Source organism: Canis lupus, chromosome 15 (assembly GCF_048164855.1).
Source record: "Canis lupus baileyi chromosome 15, mCanLup2.hap1, whole genome shotgun sequence".
NCBI classification, from domain to species: domain Eukaryota; kingdom Metazoa; phylum Chordata; class Mammalia; order Carnivora; family Canidae; genus Canis; species Canis lupus.
The window spans coordinates 43,933,768-43,947,652 of record NC_132852.1 but is presented as its reverse complement, the minus strand read 5'-3'; the positions used below and the strand labels follow the sequence as shown (position 1 = coordinate 43,947,652).

Genomic DNA, 13,885 nt, shown 5'->3' with positions numbered 1-13,885 from the left:
AGTGATCTTGGAATCCTGAAAAAAGGCCGGGGGCGGGGGGGGGGGGGGGGGGGGGGCGGCCTGAGTTAGTGTCTTTTTATGCCATACTGCCACCTAGGAGAGAAAATAGGTATAAAAATCCCTTTGGCAGAAAAAAATATATATATATCTCCTTTTCTGGGCAATTTCATAGGATTTTCCTGAGGGAGAGGGTGAGAAGTTGTCTTTTTATAAAGATTTATCTTACTCTTTTGTGCAATCATTTTTCTTCCCATTTTCTCAATCATACCATAAATTTTATCCTGAGAACAAAAAGCAACTGCCAGGTTCTCCCTAAACTAAAATAAAATGTTAATTATCTCCTAGCCATTGTAGTATTCTAGAGAAGACTTAAAATATCACTTTCATTATATAAATCCCTGTTTTTTAGCACTTCCTCTATGAGTCTCCCATAAAACTGCACCAGGATTTTCCATAAAATCTTACCCTGGGCTTTAGCAGCAGCCTACAACTACCTTTGTGTGTGTGTGTGTGTGTGTGTGTGTGTGTGTGTGTGTCTTTTTATTTTTTAACATGCTCATATTTTAAAATTCATCTTGGCTCTTTAATTTTAAATGAGGTAGAAGGTGAAATTTATTTGTATGAGTGAAGCAGATGTTCAGCTTACAAGAGATTAGCAACTTTAGAAATGTGCATTTGTAGAACTTTCTTCTCTGGCAGGTAAAAGATAGAGTTGCACTCCCATTCCAGTTCTTCTGAGACCATTCTGTCCAGAGTTCTGTGATGCTTCTCTGAGCTTTGCATTGTCAGTGCAGCTTGAATGGCTTCTTGGTGGGTTTGAGAGGTTCTTGCCCGGGCAGGAGGAGGGCAAGCTTCTTGAGTTATACTCCACAGGAGCAGCTGGGAGACTGGTTTACGTGGAAATCTAAGTCCAATCCTAGAATTTTCAGAATTTCTTCTAAGAGTTACTTAACTACCGGATGATTTACTAGAGATTTCCTGTTTTTTTCCTTGAAATGTAGATCTTTAAAAACAAACAAAAAAAAAAACCCTCTTTTCACTTTTCCATTTTCTCATTTTTTTTAATGCCCATCACATAAAAGTTTTCATTTTCCCCACTCACATCCTGTAGAGCAGCTGGTCATCTTTATCTGTTGGTTTGGAGATGGTTAGTGAGGTGGAAAAAAAAGGCAACCTTTAGCCTTGGGATTCTGTATGTTCTATACTCACCCCTACACTCACCTCTTTAAGCTTCAAGCACATGGATATATGATGGACACAGATCACACAGTACTTCAGATTCTTGCATGGAAGCTACCAAAAATATAATCTCTACACTTGAATAAGAGAAAAACTTAGTAGATGCTTGAAGGATTTTCATAGGGATGGGGTAATGGCGTTGTCCTGGGTTTCTCCAGGAGACACAGCCAACACCCAAGTGAGAAAAGCTTTGAAAGGGATGCCTGGATGGCTCAGCGGTTGAGTGTCTGCCTTTGGCCCAGGGAGTGATCCCAGAAACCCCGGATTGTGTCCCACATGGCTGTGTCTGCCTGTGTGTGTGTGTGTGTGTGTCTCTCTCTCTCTGTCTCTCTCTCTGTCTCTCTCTCTGTCTCTCATGAATAAATAAAATCTTTAAAAAGAAAAAGAAAAACATTGAAAGACAGATATCAGGTCATCTTACTAGAGCATTGTTTGACAATGGGAGCATCCCTATGATGAAATGGATTACCTTTATGTGGTACGGAGCTTCCTGCTGCTAGAAGCCTTCAGAACAAAATTGTATATTTGATCTCCCAAATCTTACCAAAGGAATCTTTGTTCTCCCAAATCTTCCTGCTTCTAGAAGCCTTACAGAACAGAGTTTTGAATTCGTTCTCCCAAATCTCTGCTCAATGGGAGCACGTGGGCTCATCCATGATTCTGTGGTTCTGCGTGTGGTAGAACTCGCCACCACTTTTCTTTGAATTTCCTCTGCTCCTTCTGAAAGAGTGTCCTGGGCTCCATTTCCAAGTGATGACTGTTTTGGTAAAGAGTGCTTTGCTAAATATGAGTCTTCTCCATGTAGAACACTGGCGATAAACAGGAACCTTGAGAGAGCCCTCTCTCACTACGCAGCCTCTGTTCGCCTCTGGAGTAGGATTGTGTTGTTTGTTTTCTCAACTGAAGGAAAATGTAAGAAATTTAGAGTGGATTTAGTGAACCACAAAAATAATGCAAGTATTGAAAATGTGTGCTATGTAAAAAATCTGTAGAATTGGATACTTTATCTTATTTAAGATTTTATTTATTTATTCATGAGGAACAGAGAGACAGACAGACAGACAGACAGAAGGCAGAGGGAGAAGCAAGCTCCATGCAGGAAACCTGATGCAGGGGACTCGATCTCGGTACTCCAGGATCACGCCCTGAGCCAAAGGCAGGCAAGCTTAAATGCTGAGCCACCCAGGAGTCCCTAGAATTGGATACCTTAAGCTTGAATCAAAGGCGTGACACCACCCCCCCCCCCTTGTCAAGTAGTGAGCAGTCCCCGTACGTACGACTGAGCAAGTGTTGTGTTCTGCAGGAAACATTAGTCCTCTGCAGGAGACTTGGAGTTAGGTGTTAGGAGTAACTTCCTCGTGAGTAAACTGAGATGCAGATATTTTTTTAGAAAAGAGGGTGGGTTGCAAGGGAAGGATCTAGGTCTGTAATACTGCAGTATATTAGTGTATTAGTGTTAGTATAATTATCCCTGGAGATATATATATATTTATATAAGAATATAGTTTCCATATTCAAATACATCTAACAACTCTAGCTAAAATTAAATAAGTTTCTTTACTGCAGGATGTTTTGAAACTTATATATTCTTGAGAGGGTTATACAGCATTTCACAAATGGGTTTTACAACATGTGATTCCTACCTAGTGGTAAGGAAACTAGAATTCTGTCTTTGGATCCGTGTTTATCACATTCTTATCTGTGTGCTTCAGTGGCAGCCAGGATACTTTCTTTCTAGGAACTAACTCACCTTTTCTTTGAAAAGATAATCATAAAAATTATTTCTGTAGGACATACAGAGTTAATTCCAATTACCAGGCATCTCTCATGTGATAGAACAAATGTATCATTTGCAATAAAATTTCAGTATATTGGGTTACAGCTCCACCCCCAAAATTCAAATATTGTACATTGCATTAGGAAAACTGTAATGCTTCTGATTGCTGCTTCTCTCTGCTGCTGCCCACAGTGCACTTGCAAGTCGGAGAGCCCCAGGCTCGAGAGTGTATCTCGAGAGTCTGCTGCCTCTTTTGAGCCTGGCTTCTTGCCTTAAACAAGGGGTCAGTGTGTATCCAGCCACGCTGCTGTAGGTACTGAATCTGGTAGCACATGGGAAGCACTTAACTGGCAAACCATAGATACTCTGACAACAGTGTCCCTCTCTTTCCTTAGGAAGATTTGAGCTTCTTCTAGTCCACGGTGAGGTCTCCAGTGATTCTTTTATTTAGAAAAAAACTAGGCCGTCATTTGTGCAAAAGAGATACGCTGCTTACATCACAGGGCCTGCACCAGAGCCATGCAAGCATGCAACCAATGCCTCTTGCACAACTGCCCCGAGGAGTTTCATGAGTGTAAAACAAAAAGTTTGGGCCCCATTAGGTAGACCTGGAAAGGCTTCTAGAAGGAATTGAAACTTTAGCTGGACTCAGAAGAGTTCTTGTGGCCTGAGTATGCATGGGGAATAAGAGGTACAGAGAAGCCCAGAGGGGCTAGAGGGAAGACGAGGCTTACCCATCAGGTTTGACTCCACGAGAAGGGTGGCCAAATCTTGAGCTGTTCACTCAAAAAGGGTTTGCTTTTGTTTTTTTTTTGTTTTTGTTTTTCATTTTTTTTTCAAGATTTTACTTATTTATTTATTGATGAGAAACACAGAGAGAGAGGCAGAGACACAGGCAGAGGGAGAAGCAGGCTCCCTGTGGGGAGTCCAATGTGGGACTTGATCCTGAGACCCCGGGATCACGACCTGAGCCAAAGGCAGACGCTCACCCGCTGAGCTACCCAGGTGCCCCAGGTTTGCTTTCAGGTGACTCTGGGGCATTTAACGACAGTTTACAATTTACAAGTAAGTAGCTGGAAAGATGGGTGTGACTCTTGTAATCAGTGTCTGGAATGGAGAGAACCCTAAAAGTCAGTAACTTAAAGGAGGAAAATACAACCTTGGGTGTGACTGGGCCAATTACAGGAAACACATGGAAGTGAAGCAGCCATGAGACCCGGTCTTGAGGAAATTCAATACATTGTAAAGGTGATAAAGGATAAACCTTCTAAGGAGTAAGAAGAGAGGACAGGAGAAAAGGCAACAAAGCATCTTATCTTGTAGGTAACAAGAAGGAAGTGCTCCTAAGAGGAGGGAAAGCCCTCACTGTGGCCTCGAAATGTTGCCGCAGCACCTGGGCTCAGCACCCAGCAGCTCTTTCTTCTCCCCAGGTAGTTTCACCCCTCCATGGCTCACATGCCCTCCACAAGATGCTAACGTCCCAGTTTATGTCTGTGTCCTGCACCTTTCCCCTAAGCTCCAAGGGGAAGGCTGTGCCATCAGATTGGTCACCATGGTGACCCAACTTGCTCTGGATGCCTTCAGACCTTCTGCGGAGCTTTGTGCACTCTGGAAGTCTACATGGGGGGCTGGCAGAGGAAGCACTGTCCCTCAGCCTCCGCCCTCCACCCCCAAGGGGTAGCCCAACCTGACGGGCGCCAGCAGCTGCACTTCTAGCTTGCATATTTTTTTTAAAGATTTTATTTATTTATTCATGAGAGACAGAGAGAGAGAGAGAGAGAGAGAGAGAGAGAGAGAGAGGCAGAGACTTAGGCAAAGGGAGAAGCAGGCTCTATGCAGGGACCCTGATGTGGGACTCAATCCCAGGACCCCAGGATCACACCCCGAGCCGAAGGCAGGCGCCAAACGGCTGAGCCACCCAGGGATCCCTGGCTTGTATATTTTTGAGCACAGAGAGCCTGCCTGGCTGTGTCCAGGGCCAGGGTGAGGCCCCCTCCAGCTGCTTCCATCTGAGGTTGCTTGAAGGTTGCATGTGATCAACCACATTGGCAGGGGCTGGAGTAGAAGCATTGGCTAGGGCTGTCCATGCAGAGTGGCTGGGAGAGAACAGGAAACAAGAACAGATGGTCCAGGAGCTTGGCTACTGGATAGTAAGCGGGTGTCTTGAGAACAAGAAGAATTGAAGGAGGGATATTTTAAGTTTAACCGTATGATATAAATTGTGTGTGTCTTCCTCTCATTTATTCAGACTGATTGCAGTGTCGCATCATTTCCCAGTTGTCTGGCACAAACTGGTTTTATTTGCCCATCTTTATATTGTCAGCTACTCAGAAAGGAAGATCTTTTATGGCCTGTCTCCCTCCACCTCTAGCACAAGACCAGGTCAGCTGCATACCTGCAGTTTGGGGGCAGTGACTCATCAGAGCAGCAGGCAGGAGAGCCGGGTGTCAGCCAGGCAGCAGTCCCTGTGCTGATGACCTGATGGCAGCCATGCCTTCCTGATTCTGTTCTTGTCACTGGGCTCAGCCCAGTCACGAGGTGAGAGGACTCCACAGGGAGTGAATGTGGGGAGTAGGGGGTCACTGGGAACCCTTCAGAGCTGCTGCCATCACAAGTAAGGAAGTGTGCTTCCTCGTGTCTACATGGCACTTGATGATCGTGCAGTTTGCTAAGGGACCCAGGACACCTGCCTGCAGAGTGTGATGACCTCCTGTCCTCCCCAGCCCTCAAAGTCCCAAGAAGTTGGGAGAAGCCCAGGGAGAGCTGGGCTGGGGGCAGCAACATGAACAGTCCTCACTCCTCTGCAAGCGACTCGCTGATGACCGAGAGGGGCCAGGCCACTTTAATTTTTCATCAGAGAGGTGGGGATATGGTGTTGTTCATTAGTGACTCGGGGATATCATGGTACCAATTATGGAAACTGGAATGGATGATAACCGCCCAGTCTGGGTCACGCTGCAATTAAACGAATCATGCCAGAAGATGCCTAGCCCAGATCCTGATAGATAGTGGATTCTCTCTCTGTGTAATTCCTTTTATTATTTTATTTTTATTATATTTTCAAACTCACAGCATAAAGATGTTACATAAATCCATGGAAGCACAGTATTACTATGATCCTCTTAGGAATCCGAGTGAAAACTTTTTTTCATGTCTATACACACACACACACACACACACACACACACACCACACTACTTTCAGAATCTCAAATTCATCAGTAAAATTAGAATGCAGGAGAAATCATTAAGCCATTAAATGTAGACATATTTCTCATGGCTTACTGGTACATAACTGTAAAGAGCTTTTCAAGTTTTCTGCTGGAAAAGGCAAGTGTACAAAGAAATATTATTATGTTCTTTTTGCACAGTGGCAAGTAATTGGCTCTTCTAAATGCAGATGGTGTTGCTAGAGGCGGCCTGCCGCCTAGTTTTCTGTCTCTGGCCACCTCCAGAGCCCCTGCCCACCCACGTCCTCTGCACAGAGGTCTGGGGATCGATCTGAGGGGGTGAGCAGCCTGGGGCATTTCCCATCACACAGAAGCAGAAGGCAGGGTTTCCCCTGAGTCTCTAGCGCTTAAAGCTTCTAGACCTTCTATCATCTCTGTTTTTCCTCGAGGTGGATGGTAGAAGCTGGTGTCACAACGGGAAGCCCCATGGTCCCCGAGCTTCCTGGACCCCGTTCTATGGCTGAGAGAGGTGTGTTGTCCAGCTTCTAGCACTTGCTTCCCTGTGCCTACAGGTTTATCCTGCTCCAGCCTGAGACAAGGGGATGTGAGGCTGGGCTTTTCACTGCAGAAATTTGAAGCAGTTTCACATTTGATCAATTTCTGCCCCCTTCCTGCCCTTGGAGTGAGGTCGTGTCACCCAGTTTTGCCGCCAAAGGGACCGTGAACCTTTATAATTCAGGGTAAGCCTGAGAAGCACTCAAACACAGGCCTGATTGGGCACGTTTGCTGAGGTGACCCTGCCCTGACCCTTCAGTGCACCTGTCAGCTGGAGCTACCCATCACCTACATCTAGGAGAGTTCATTTTTTAAAAATAACTTGAGACTTTATAAATATATGGGATCAGGGATAAATTATTGGCCCCATGGTCATGGGATAACTCTATTGCAAATTAATTTATGTAACAACAGGTACATGACTTCCTGCGCTGCAGCTAACACAGCTGTCGTTAGAGCGTGGTCTCATGGTTCACGGTCCCATTCCTCCTTCCTGAGAAGAACCCATGAAATATCTGTCCAAGGGTAACAAAAGGAGATATATTTCTTTTTTTTTTTAAGATTTCATTTATTTTTTTCATGAGAGACACAGAGAGGCAGAGACACAGGCAGAGGGAGAAGCAGGCTTCTGGAGGGGAGCCTGACATGGGACTCAATCCCAGGACCCTGGGATCACACCCTGAGCCAAAGGTAGATGCTCCATGGCTGAGCCACCCAGGTGCCCCCAGTTGTTCTTTTCTCAACAAAATGCAAGCATGGTTAAGGTGACCTGTGTGGTATCTGCACGTGTTGCTCTGGCAGCAGGGGAGAAACAGGGGGTCTAACCTCTCTGAAATAATCCATGGATCACAGAGTCTAAAGATTAATACTTAGGGTACAACCCCACAGGGGGTTAACATACTGGTTTGAACTGTGGAGTGCTGCAGAAGGAGGCTCTCGGTGCATCCCCACAGGTGGAAGAACCATTCCCAGGAGCCTGGAGCAGGGCGGGGCCTGCAGCGTGAGTGGCCGATGGCCCAGCGTGCTGTGGTTTGTGAGCTCCAGGAAGCCTCTCCTCTCCTAGCGTGGCAAGCTGGCTGCTGCCTGTGTAGCCTCCTGGTTGATCTCCTGCTTCTCCTCTTGCTCCCTGCCCGGGCTGGTCTCCATAGGCTGCCAGATGCTCCTTAGACTGAAATGTTAGGTCAGCCTCCTGGGCCGGTGGCTTTCAGCACAGCCGGTTGGAAGCCGGTTTGTGCCGAGGCCTGAGGCCTGCTGTGTCTGGCCACAGCAGCCTTCTCTCTGCGGCTCTAACGTGCCACACCCCTGCAGACCCCAAGGCCTTTGAACTCACAGCACCCTCTTCAGAATGTTCTGGCTTCTGGGAAAGGGCCCCTGCATGTGGTGGTAGAGGAAGGAGGGAGGATGTAATTGGAGACCGAGTGCTGTCTCTTAGGCAGAGTGCTGGATCACTGAGTTCCTTTTGATGCATTCTCTTAGTTTTCCCAAAAACTTGTGACCTAAGGCCGTTTGCTGAGAGTAGTGACAGAGGAGTGGGTGGCTTGGGGAGCATGGCTGGAAGGGAGCTGGTGGTCTCAGGCTGCAGGAAAGCCAGCCCCATCTGTCTGACTGCTGATGGACGGCGGGCTCGCTGGGGCTGATGTTTGGTACCAGCTGGGGCTGGAAACCTGGCAGGTGGGTGAGATGGGGAGCTAAGCTGTTTGGAAGGCGTGGTTTCTGGAAGAGCCACGGAGCCTCATGGGGTCATGGAGGGAGGCCAGGTGGGCAGGAAGGGGGTCAGAAATCTGCGATGTGTGTGGGGGGGTGAGCACAGGTGGCAGGAGGGCACATGCAGCTGCAGGATGGCAGGCCAGTGCTCCTGACACTGATGGAGGACACGCATGGCTGCGAACCACTGGGCAGGCATCTCGAAGGATGCAGCGAGTGGAAGGTCAGAGAAGGCAGGGCAGCTGAGAGGCAGCTTTGAGGAGACGGGCGGCAGCCTCGGTTTCCCCAGGTGAGTGGCAGCAGTGATGGTACAAGGGTCATTCCCAGAGGCCACCGGCCCCTGCAGGGTCTCTGGGTCATCCAGGTTCATGCATGAAGTTTGTGTCACTGAGAATAAAGGAAATGAAGAGGGACGCCTGGGTGGCTCCGTGGTTGAGCGTCTGGCCCAGAGCATGATCCTGGAGTCCCGGGATTGAGTCCCACATCGGGCTCCCCGCAGGGAGCCTGCATCTCCCTCTGCCTGTGTCTCTGCCTCTCTGTGTCTCATGAATAAATAAATAAAAGTATTTTTAAAAAGGAAATGAAGAAATGTGCGTGGAAATGGGGTTTGCTGAGTGACATGGTGAGGTATTACAGAGAATACTTAATTGCTTCTATTATGAACGCCCATCGTTGTCATGTGGTGAGGGGAAGAATGACTCAAATTCCTCCTGAAAGATGTGCTCCTCCGTTCCAATTTAGCAGCCCATTATTGTGGGTGAGCTCGTTAGCAACAATTATATGCGGAGACACAAAGCTGATTAATATTAGGACTGAGCTACCAGGGCCTTTTGAACAACAATTAAGGGCTCAGAGACTTTCACCAGAGATCATTATCTCTGCTGCTTGGTGATTGGAGCTCTTTTCTTTTCTTTTCTTTTCTTTTTTTTTTTTTTTTTGGTTGTTACTAAAAACTGGAAGGAATTCATTATTGTTGCGAGGTAGGACCAGTTCCATTTGTGATCCTGGGTTCCACCTGCCATGCAGGAAGATAGTTTAATAAAATGTTCCACAAAGGTACCATCCAGAGTCTTTCCAACAGTATCACACATGCAGCCATGTTCGTCAGCAGTAAAATTAGACATCCACTTCTGGAAACAGGTCAGGGCATGCTTCTGCTCAAAGGCAACTAAAGTTATTATGTTTATGAGAACAGATAGACGTTCCAGAATGTGATTTTTTTTTTGAGTTTATTATGTCTCCAGTTTCTTCTTAGTATTTTCCACAATAAGGAACTCACATGATTTGAAAAACTCCATGATAAACGCTCTGTGCGTGACACAGCAAGTGCCTTGGGATTTTGTATTCTGTTAAACAATAGGTTTTCATTTTCTAGCAGCCCTTTTCCATGTTGTTTTGCTCCTGGGTGTCACTGTAGGAAAAAGCCTTCGAAACTGGGAGAGAAAGTGTTCAGGGTTGCTCTGTCATGTGATAGTGCACTGAACATCACGGCTTGGCAGGTTTTATTGATGCATCTGCTACGATGGGACTTCCAGCCAAGTCAATAACCACAGTTTTTGAATCTGTAGAAATTAATGAGCAGAAGTGATGAGTTGCTTGAATGAGCCTTAAATTGGGTGCTGCCCTGGGCCTTTCAGCATCTCCCCTCTCCTGGACAGTGGCACCAATATAACAGACACCAAAGGGCTTGCTTTTGTGGGATTTCCTGTGTGTGTGTGCACCTGTGCACCTGTGCCTGGGTGGCATGAAGGGATAGCCAATGTCTCCACCAGAGGTGGAGAACAGAGAGCAGGAGTGAGCAGTGTTATTCCTGCAGCAACTCTGCAATCTGTTATATAATTAAGAAATTATAAACTGGAAAGATAGTCCTCCTTCGAGGTGGAAGGAACCCAAGCCAGGCATCGTTCCACAATCGAGCATCCCACCTCACCTACTCATCTGGGGCTTTGAGGATTCTGAATATTTTTTTTTTTGACTGCCACAACCACTACCAGAGATAATGTATTATCAAAAGAAGGATTTCATTTTCTTAGCATTGGAATGAAGAAATAGGAAAGGACAGAAATTCCTAAGTAGGTTTAGTGAGCACTTTGCTTGATTATATGATTTCCTGGATGAGGAAATAAGAAAGAGTTAGTAAAATCATCCCATAGTTTAATCTACATAATGTCACAATAATCAATTCTACTTGATTGCCCTGCCCCGAATGAACCAAGAGTTTTGACACCATTGGAGACCCCAGGGTGTTCTCAAAAGCCTGGTAAAGGGATGCTGTTGGCAAACTGCCCTTTGAGTCGTCTGGATTTAATTGTCAGTCATGTCCTCTGCTGATGGTCACCAGGGAGCCCAGAGTGGTGTTGTGGGGCCAGCATGCCCCAAGGAGCAAACGAGCCCTGTGCACCCAGCAACCTCAGGAGCAGGTGCAAGGAAAGCCAGGCTCCACTGGACGAGAAGCGAGCACTGCCAGAGGATGCACTTGGGCTTGTTTTGTGTACCTGGCCATAAATGTCACCTCTGCTTACAGTCTGTCTCCCCAGAAGGTCCCAAGGTGACCCAGGAAGTCACCACTGCCCTCCTCCTGACTGCCTGGTCATGCTCTGTCATAAGCCAGGATTTCTGGGTCTTCCCTGGGTGTCCGGTGCATCATTTCTTCCAACAGGGCAGGAAATCGGTTAATGTATCTTTATTGTTATTAGCTGGTATTTAGTCTTCATCATAAAATTTCCAAACTGAGAAGAAAAAACAGTCACTGACGAGTAATTAACCCAAGATTGTATGAGAATCCAGCAATTCGAGACCCCGTCCTCTGTACCTGCATTGACCATGGCATGTTTTTCACTAATAACTGTGTGTCTCTGACAAATACATTTGCAAAACGGTTCCATTAAAAAAAGGGAGGGGCTGCTCCCTGGAAGAGCAGTGGGGTGAACCCAAGGCCCCCACTGCCTTGCCGTCCTCAAGGACAGCTGCAGGCTCTGTGTCCTCCTGCTATGAACAAATGCAGACTTAGAGATACATGCAGCCACCTCCCAGGGTTCCGTCACCCCCGCCTGCCCACGTCCCTGCTGACAGCAGTCTTATAAGTGCTGGCTTTGAGCATCAGAGGTTTGGAGCGAGGGCAGGTGCAGTGATGCCTGGCAGAGGGTGTTTGTGCAGAGCCTGTGCTGCTCGGCGGTTCACAGCGGGACACACGCTTCTGTGGAGGAAGGGAGGGCCGGTGGGAGCAGAGGCAATGGCTCCGGCGACCTGCCCCACCAGGTTTCTAGATGGGGTAGGATGTTCTGCTATTGTTGTCTACACCTGCAGTGAGTGGAAGAGAAGGAACATCCGCACCCCTGCCCCGCCGGCGGGGCCCCCCGTCCTTTCCTCACCCCTTCTGCTGGGCTTCCCACCGACCTCTCAGCTCCCCTCCTGAATCGTTGCCATCTGTCCCCAGCTCGGCAGCCCCCCCACACGAGGTGTTCCTGTTTACTCAGCTCTCCCCCATCTCAAAACAAGACAAAGCTAGAATCCTCTCTCTCGATCTTATTAGTAGTCGCCTACGAGGATAGAAGCTCCCAGGTCACCCACTTTGCGTGATCCCCCTGCGTGCACTTGTCCTCTGTACCCTGCCTGGGGCCTGGTGCGTGGTCAGCCCACACCTCGGGGGCAGGGTTACGTCCTGTCCCAGTCCACAGCCCAGGAGACCCGGGTGCATGAGGCCATCTGCTTTGCCCAGTCCACAGCCTGGGAGACCCAGGGTCATCCTCTCCATGAGGCACCTGCTCTCAACAAGCCCCCCTGCCCCCGCCCTGCGATGAAGCCCTCACTGACCGGCCCGCACGGAGCCTGGCTGCCCTGTTACGGTCCGTCCACCAGCATGGGTTCGGTCAAGGAAGGGAAGAGCAAACCACCCCCCTGCCACGGGGCTCTCCTGGCCGCTTCAGCCTACTCGGGGCTCTGAGCACCGGTGTGTGCGTGCCCACTGGCCCACCGTGTCCACAAAACCTGTCCTGGCAACAAACCAGTCAGCTTCCAGGAGTTCAGTTTCTTAAATGCACTTTTTTTAAGCTGAGCCCATAATGCCTGGTTTCTGTGAAGTATCTTGTGAAGCCCTTTCTGCCAAGGAGACTCGTAATGTCGTAAATATTTAAGAATCAGCTTTGCAGCTGATGTTTATAATAATTCAGCCCAGAATTCATGCAGAAATGCAGCCTCTGGTGTCTTATAGTTACGATAGCCCTCAACCCATCTGAGATGCCTTCTCTGACATTAGTGTGGAAGTATAGGACATGTAGCATGATGAAAAATGGGGGTTTTCTTTTTTTTTTTTAAGTGTTTATAGTTTTTTGGTTTGTTTGGGTTCTGCTTGGTGTGCAGTTCTGAGTTTTAGGCCTGCGTAGGCTTGCAGAACTCACAGCCCCAGTTGGGATGCTGCACCGTCCATCCCCCCCAGAAAATCCCCTCGTGCTTCCTCTTTGAGGTCAGGTCTCCTCCACCCGTAGCCCCTGGACAGCCGCTGGTGTGTTTTCTGTCCCTGCAGGTTGGCCTTTTCTAGAATGTCAAATAAATAGCAACAAACAGTATGTGACCTTTTGAAAGTAGCTTTAAAGAGGAGAGTATTTTAATGACCAGATAGGGAGAAAAAAGTCTTGGGATTCCCTGGAATCACACTGCCTTTCCTGTGTGGGCATTTAGAGACTTTTGCTGTAAGAACTTACTTATTGCCTTGTGGAAACACAGGGCACCAGCTTAAGCTGTGAGAGATGCGGCTGAGTCCTTATTGATGACGTTGGAGGCCAGCAGGCCTTTGTGGACGGCGGCCCCTCTGTCCTCAGAAACTCCAATGTGATTGAGATAGTCACCCACACAGAACAAAACAGTCAGACTGGATGGAGCGGGCATCCTGGCTGGAGCTCTTAGCAGGGACCCCAAAGGAGGGGTTTTTGGGATGAGGTTCTGCTGCTGCAGGGGGCTGGAGATCTCAGCTGTGGGCAGGAGGAGGGACAGGCCAGGAGGAGGGAGTGGACAGAGGAAGACGGACAGGCCAGGAGGATGGACAGGCCAGGAAGAGAGAGAGGCCAGGAGGATGAAGTGGACAGAGGAGGAGGGACAGGCCAGGAGGAGGGACAAGCCGGGAGGAAGGAACACACAGAGGAGGAGGGACAGGCCAGGAGGAGGGAGAGGCTAGGAGGAGGGAGTGGACAGAGGAGGACGGGCAGACCAGGAGGAGGGAGAGGCTAGGAGGAGGGAGTGGACAGAGGAGGACGGGCAGACCAGGAGGAGGGAGAGGCCAGGAGGTGGACGGACAGGCCAGGAGGATGGACAGGCCAAGATGAGGAGTGGACAGAGGAGGAGGGAGAGGCCAGGAGGAGGGACAAGCCAGGAGGAAGGAGCACACAGAGGAGGATGGACAGGCCAGGAGGAGAGAGAGACCAGGAGGAGGGAGAGGCCAGGAGGAG

General features: G+C 48.4%; 1 protein-coding gene across 4 annotated transcripts in view; it reads left to right on the top strand.

Annotated features, from left to right (window-relative positions):
- Positions 1 to 13,885, top strand: part of DPP6 (dipeptidyl peptidase like 6) — an 826,229-nt gene that overhangs the window by 572,542 nt on the left and 239,802 nt on the right. The gene's annotated exons all lie outside the window — the stretch shown is intronic.